Raw genomic sequence first — 8,689 nt, 5'->3', positions numbered from 1 at the left:
ACAATGGAGATTATGACTTAGATGGGAAAAGAAGAGTAGAAGTAAATAATACTCCTAATGTAATACTCCTAATGGCTGAATTCATTGAATACTTCCTTTGTCAGATATGATTATAAATACTTAGCCTATAATTATCTCAGTTAATGTTCACAACAAACATATGAAGGAGGCATTAACAGTGTTCTTATTTTATAGTTAACAAAACTGAGGCAAATGAAGGTTAAATACTTTGCCCAATGTTACAACAGGGAGAGGAACCCGTGATTCAAATACTTGCACTTAACCCTCACCCTGCCTTTTACCTCCTTGGTAAGTAAAGTAAAGCCAGTGTGAAATCAATCATCCAATGTGTTCTGACCATCTGCAAGGTGCCAGGCACTGCATTGCAAATACTGTTTTTCGGTCATCATCAAAAGCGACAAAAATTTACATTATTTATCCTTCCATGTCCATTCCTGAGAGTAAATAATCTGCATTAAGTTTACCTTCTCTTGTCTCCAAGCATGCCATTTACAAGGTTGAGAAAAATCCTGCAATCCTAATTTTAAAAAGAGAAACTTTTAAGAAGTATAGTAATTTTTAAAAACTATTGTCAATTTGTTATTTTCACACTACTTACTGTTTCAAATTCAGAGTCTTTAATTCTTTTAAATGCATTAGCAATAAAATCCATTGAAAACCACTGACACGCCAGTTCTTGTCTTTGATTTTCTCTGGTCATTCTGCATAAAGCTTCTACAATACCTACTTGTAAGTCATAATCTTAAAAAAAGAAAAAGTTAATGTATTATTTGAAATTTTGAAAATTAAGAGTATGTAAAAGTCAACATATTTTATAAGGTATTAGAAACAAGAGCAATAAGTAAAATATTAGTGTAATTTACTCATCTTTTCCCATTTTCTTTATATGAATTAGAACTAGCTCATCATTACAGAAATAAATACAGCCCTAATAATAAGTTTACTAATAGGAGTGAATATAAAATTTTTAAGGATATTTAAAGGAAACTCCTAAATATTCAAAGACTATGACATTCCATTATTATTAGAGTTATGAATTGTAAATTAATTCACACAATAGTCTATAAATCACAAAATCTGTTTTCCTTTTTTGTAATACATTTACATTATTCCAATGTACTTTAAACCAGTGGTTTATTCTATATGTACATCACTACATCAAAATTTTTTCATATGAAACAGGAAAGAAAATTGAACTCTTTTAATAAAAACATCGTTTAAAAACAAATCTATCAATTCCAAGAATAACCTCCTGACTTCATAAAATACCATTTGAGGAATTTCTTAGCAAAAGTAATTCAAATCTATTGGAAAATTAAGTTATTATTCATGAATCTGCTATTAGGTACCGATTATATTTAACAATCCAGTCATAATTATTATTTCAGTCCCACAAATATTTATCATTTACTTAAAGTAATTAAAAATTACTTGATTATATATAGTTTATAATTCCCTCCCATAATCTCACATTATAATGTTAACATATTTTGACTAAAAAGAGATTTTATTGATAAATTTAGAATAATTTCAGATATGGACATTTGAAAAAACTTACCTCCAGCATCTAAAATCCTTTCTCCCATATTACTCCTGTGAATCAAAATGATAGATTATATACTAAACTAATATCAGTTAAACACAAAGCCATGTTTAGGGAAAACTTCACTAAAAAACTTCACTTTACAATTGCTAGTCTCACAGACTTTTGCAGAAAGTATATCCATAAATTATATTAGAAACCTAAAACAGTTTCAGTTTCAATTCTTAATAACAACTCATGGTTGCTGTATTGCCTTATAAAACATCCTTTAAATTCTTGACTTGAAGAATTAAAGCAATATAGTACAATTACATGAAAATTAGCATTTCTTGGTTAGAGAGTATTTTCCTGGCATCTTGAGGCAGTTGGTCAAGCATAGCATTCATTTTTTTTAGAGTCTAGAAAAGAAAAAAAGATACTCCATCAATTTTTTATATTCAGTGAAACATAATTTAGAAAAATATTATATACATAAATGTAGAAGCCTATTTGTTCTTAATCACAGCATTTTATTTAGAGAATGGAGAAACGGAGAGGGAAGAATGTAAGTATAAAATAGTGCCTACAAAAAAACATAAAACACACAATGTCAAAAATAGACTATGCCATGATTCCTATACTTAAAGCAATGATACTCTGCAATATGACATATTTCTATTACCACTTTATTATAAGATCTAAGAAAGGAAAAAATGTACCTTAATATTTTTTATGGTTACATACCTGTACACACATCTATACACTGTTACAGCTTATTTTATATTAAGAACTCCTAATATTTAGATAGTACAATTTATTTTCATATTAGCTATATATATATATAAACCCATAGTTTTGAATTTTTAATAAATATTATATTCATCATGTCATGCAATGAATAAAGACAATAGAAATACACTACATGATAATTTAGTGCCAAGATAAAATAATTATTCAATTTGATAAACTGCTACCATATTTTCACTTTCTCATTTTTAGGTTTTAAAAGAAAATCCAACTAATGACTTTACCTCCTGCTGAATACAAATATTCATTCTTGAGTCAATAACCAGGGCACAAATTCGAGGGACGAAACTTTCCACTACTTGCTTTTTACCTGAATAAAAGTATTAGATTATTGATAAATATGTATTTTAAGTTCTTTTCAATGACAACTTTCCCTTGAATGAATTAATGGAAAGGAAGTAGCACTAGCTCAGTTCAGAGAAGGCCCACTTGACTGGCCTGGGCATCTGGAAGCATGAAATTCAGTCCTGGCTCTGCCACTAACTAACTACGTGGCTGTGATCAGAAACCATTCAACAGATGTGACTGATCTTAATTCTGGCAAAGGAATCTAAACCTAGCTTCTCCTTTCAGGCACATAAGGCACTATTACTTTTTTGGATGAAATAGATATAATTCAAAAGTGGAAACTTCTTTTTGAGGTTTTTAGAAAACTGGTATTAATTTATAGTCATACCTCAAAATGCCATAACAGACATCAACACCTCTCAACCTCAAAAGATCTAAATACCTTGAGCTATTTCTAAAAGTTAACCCTATTCTCAAAAGATGAAGCTTTATTAATACTAAATATATCCAAAGGAATTTTCCACATGCTATTTCATAATGCAAATTTAAAAGATGATTTTAAATAAAGACAATACTGCAACAGAAATGTACAACCTTCCAAAGTGACTACACTGAAAGAAAAAAATCAATTAGGTGGAAAGATATAATAACTACTTAAAAAAAAACAACCTGTTGGATCACTTGATAATCACTAGTGATCTAGGATTGTTTTTCTCCCCTAAAAAAACCCGTAAGAATTTAGACTAGATTGTTATGCTAATTGCAAAGAAATCAATGAAAAGGAATAGCGTTAACAACTATTGAAATAAACTGTAATTGACCTTTTAAAAGGATTTGGCTTTGAAGGCACTAAATAGCAGCGATTCCTTATTTATAAATAATTCACCAGCCTCAATTACCAATCTTAGGTAGTTTTTCCTCAAGCAAGAGAGATACATTAACTTGGATTGACTACTTGGCACAAGTGAAAGAAAGAGTTGTAGCATGTTTGACATTCTCAGTATACTACTGAGAATTCTGTTCCACGAGCTCAAAGGTTGGCAAACTACAGCCCAAGAACCAAATCCAACCGCAGTGCCCATTTCTGTGTGGCTGTATTATTCATCAGCAGGTAATCCATGGAAATATTTGAATCTATCATGTTTTATTGAACCAGTAGTGTTAAGGTGAATTTAATTCATTCTCAAGAACTTAGCCATCATCAATTACCACTGCATGACTTTGGTAAATAGATTGGGCTTCAGACTTGATAATGTTTCTTAATGAATTCAACCCTAAATTATAAGTACTACATGAGAAACTTATACTTCAGTGAAGTCATTTCAATGAAACTAAGGTTATCTGAATCACAAGTAATGCCAAGCTGCTTTCTATGTTTCCTGGGCTGTCAAAAATTAAAACAAGAAGTGACATCTCCATTTCCACAAAAATTTACAGGGAATATAGTTTTTTCAAGTTCTAACTACAAGTCTAGCAGAATTTTTGGACATTGATGTTAAATGCAGAGGAAATTTTCATACATCAAAATCCATTTAATTGTGCAATAGAGGAGCTTCCACCAAACCTTCAATTGAAAGTGATTAATCCGAAATGCAATGACATTCTGAGAGGCAAATATTAAAAACCATAATTCTATAAATGCTTTCCAAGGGATGAATATGCCAAATTAAAAAGTCATGCTTCTGAATTGGTACCAGGATTTGTCATTATGTGCATGAAAAGACCTTTTCTAATGCAATGTACATAAAATCTCATTATAGATAAACATGAACAAATGAACATTTGCAGTTTTGACAATAGCAAAAACTTTGAACCTTAGTAAGTGAAATGTCATCCCTTCAAAAAAGAGTGCTATTCTCCTCTAGTATACCTGTATTACAAAAACATTGCACTCAATTATTATTGTATTTTGAATTGCATCAATAAAACATTTGTGGAAATTTGTTTTCTTTCTTGTTGTATAAAGACCTACTTAATATCCTTGATTTTTTTTCTTGGACTACAAAGCCTGAACTATTATCTGGCCCTAACAAACATAAAAAGTTTGTTGATTTCTGAATAAGACTAGGACAATACTATGAGAACTGGAAAATTATTCTAAAGCTCTAAATGCAAATTATTGTTCCATAGAAATAAAGTGTTTATTATACCTTCATCATTGATGTCATATATGACCTGAAAAGAAAGTGAATAATGTTTAATTTATAACGTACTCTCCTATAAAGCATTACAAATAGTATTAAAATAACAGATTACATTTGAACTCACCACATGTTAATTTAACTTTTATGTGTTAACTAATTATTTAATTATATTATCAGGATGTTTCATACAATCTGAATAGACTAATCTAATCAAGTCACAAACCAATCTGTTAGTGACTTTTAGGCTCAGGGCATATAGAACACAAATTGTTTTTAAGTAAACACATGCTTTATAACATAGGTTAATCAATGTGATTTTTACCATCAAAAGATCAAATAAGTCTTCTATCATATTTAAAACAGCTTCATCTTTTGAATTTCCTTGACTCAGAATAATCTCCTTGGATTTTTCAAACCAGGTAACCATGTAAAAAACGAAATATATACATGAGTTACTTTAAATTCAATTTTGAAAATGTGCTTATCTATCTTTGTATAAATAGTAAACCTAGGAATAAAGAAATATCAACGATACAAATTCCAGTACTGTACCAAAATAAGTTTATGCTTTTGTTTTTTTGAGTTTATGCTTTTAATCATCTTCATTGTTTTTATTTTTTGGTAACTCACTATACTTTCCCATTGTTTGAATGGAAATAGATAAAGTTAATCCTAAAATTCCAGGTTGAAGAGCTTTATTTCCCCCTTCAGATTCCTAGTTCAAGTACATTCGTGTAATAGATGAAAATAAGTTATCACAAAATAAGTAAATTATTTTGGCATTGTTACTGTCTGAAAAGTTTTGGTATTATTTTACTTTCAATTAATTCAGATATTTGAGTATAGACTACATCCCATGCACTGTTTTAGGCACTGGGTGTAATGAACAAAATAGATGAAAATCAATATCCTAAATTCTAGCACGGCAGACAGACAATAAATATAAAAAATAATAAAGTTAGATAGTGATTAAGATGAGCTAAAGAGAAAATAAAGCAAATAAGGGCCTTAGAGAATCTTGTGACCTTAAAGTCACATGCTTATCAAGGAGCCTGTGTAGTTTCCTTGCGATCATTATCTTTGCAACATATACCACAGGTTATAAAAAACATTTATTTCAAAGATTTATATAAAGTCCCCTAATTTATTTTTCAACAGTTTGAACCATTTAATTAGAAAGTATACCTTTAATCATATTTCCTTCATATGAGTATGTTATATATTTTATACTTATCTTTTGGACTACTCCTTGTTTTATCAAAGTTAGAGGTCCAGATTGCCCTGATATACTGATATTTTTGATACATCTTCCAAAAGAAACCAAAATGGTTGAAACAGTTTGGATATTCTTTTTATTAAGTTCCTGAAAGGAAAAGTGAAAATTTAATATCTGTTAACACAAAATAATATGGAATTGGCATTGTGCTAGGAGTTTCATAATTCTCATAAATCCTGAAAGTTAGCCGTTATCATAATCTCCAAGCACAAAGGACGAAAGTGAGGTTTAAAAAAAAAAAAAAAAAGCCCCCTGCCCAGGCTACAAGCTATGCTACCCAAGGGCGTGCAATGGATTAGCATGCTAAGCGAAATAAGTCAACAGAAAAAGGCAAGAACCGTATGATTTCACTCATATGTGGGACACAATACTGAAAGTAACAAATAAACAAGACAAACAAGCAAAAACTCATTGACAGAGACAACAGTAGAGTGGTTATCAGAAGGTAAGCGGGACGGGGGTAGGAGGGTAAAGGGGCTCAAATACATGGTGAAGGAGATTTGACTTTGAGTGGTGAACATACAATGCAATATATAGATGATGTATTATAGATTGTACACTTGAAACCTATGTAATCTTATTAACCAATGTCATCCCAATAAATTTAATTTAAAAAAATTAACAAAAAAGCAACCTGCCTAAACCTGGTGAATGACAAATTCAGTACAAAAATGCAGATCTGTATAAATTCAAGAGACTTTAAAGACTGGTCCAATCAATCGTGTTCCATTCTAAATAGCCCTAAATATCTAACAGATACAAGACCTTTTTACTCAATCTTTTACAGTCAAAACAAATCTCAGCTACTGGGGAAAGACTGTCAATAACCACATTTTCTCATATAAAACTGCTTTACATATGATAAATCAAGTCAAAGATTTTGGATAATTTTTGTTTTGTTTTTGCAAGCATCAAGCATTGTTCATATAATATGAAGACTACGCTGACAGGTTTTTAAAAAATAGATCAACTTGTTTAAAGTTCAAACAAATAAACAATTTTTCCCCAGTTTAGGTAACAATTAATGGTAATTCTGTAAACACAGCTTTTTGTATATTTTATTTAGAAAACAGTCCAACGTTATCTGGAACTCCTCAAACAAAACAAAAAAAAATAAGCAAGTGGTGAAATAAACATTTATTTATATAATTATAAGCAAGCTTGCCAAAGCCTTTTCATTTATTTCTTCCAATGGAGTGCTTCTTCCTGGAAGGTAGAGTGCTATCTAATAACTTTAATAGTCATTTAACAAAAATAAATATTTACCCTGCTTAGAAGGTCATCCAACTTGTACAAAAACTGTTTGCTGCATTTAATCTTCACATCTTCATAAATATTAATTTGTAAAAGTGTTTTCAAGGGTTTGAAGTCATTTTTTCTTAAAGCATCATCAATGCATTTTTCCAACTGCTACAAAAATATAGTTAATGGCAGATATACTGAATCAAAACCAAAATCAGTCACCTCAGGCAATGTAGTAATTTGATAATTGTTTTCACATGAAAATTCTCAAAGAGCTTATATAATATCAATTCACTTATATTTTTAAAAACCCTGTCCACTATTAAATTTGGAGTAATGCAGTTAGAGTTAAGATTCTTTGATAAGACTCTAAACAGGAAAAATATATTTCACTAATTTGCCACTTTATATCTTAAATTGGAAAGTCACCAATACATTGAACTCAACAAAAACCTATTAAAGAAGTAAAATAAACTTTATAGTAACTAATACATAATACCATGGATAAAGCCTTAACATACCTGATTATTAACTTCTTGATGAGGTTTAAATAGTGAAAAAAAATGCATAAAGACAGGTAAAAGCACTATTTAGAAACTATATCAACCTATATGACTTAAGGATTACATACATACATCTAATTTATTCTATTACATATTTACAGTCATGTGCCTGTGTGACATCATGGCATTTCAGTCAACAACAGACCTCATATATGATGGTGGTCCCGTAAGGTTATTATGAAGCTGAAGGTTTCCTACTGCCCAGTGACACGGCAGCCATGGTAACCTTACCTCACAACACAGTCCTCCCGTCTGTGGAGATGCTGGTGCAAACAAACCTAGTGCGCTGTCAGCCATAGAATGTAAGAGTAGAGCACACACAATTCTGTACAGTACACAGTATTTGATAACGATAATAAATGACTGCTACTGGTTGATGTATTTCCTATACTATCCTTTTATTACTATTTTAGAGTGTTCTCTTTCTACCTACAAAACATTTGCCGTAAAACAGCGCGTTAGGCCCGAAGCAGCCTCACAGGCCACGTTCATTGCATCGCCTGGTGGCATCTCTTTCTCCTATGTTTAACCTCGTGCTGTTTTATTTATACATTTAGTGTAGCCTGGGTGGACAGTGTTTCTTTTTCTTTTCTTTCGTTTTTTTTGACAGTGTTTCTAACGTCTACAGGAGCTCCCAGTTTGTCCTCGGCCTTCACACTCACTCCCCCCGACTCACTGACTCGCCCAGCACAACGTCAGTTCCTGCCCACTCCAGCCACACTCAGTGCCTCGCAGCGCTGGACCGTTTCATCTTTTATGCTGTGCTTGCACTGTACCTTTTCCATGTTTCAATACGCAAATACTTGCATCATGTTACAATTGCCTA

The sequence above is a fragment of the Rhinolophus hipposideros genome (assembly GCF_964194185.1).
Source record: "Rhinolophus hipposideros genome assembly, chromosome: 22".
NCBI lineage: Eukaryota > Metazoa > Chordata > Mammalia > Chiroptera > Rhinolophidae > Rhinolophus > Rhinolophus hipposideros.
Note: the sequence above shows the minus strand (reverse complement) of the source record.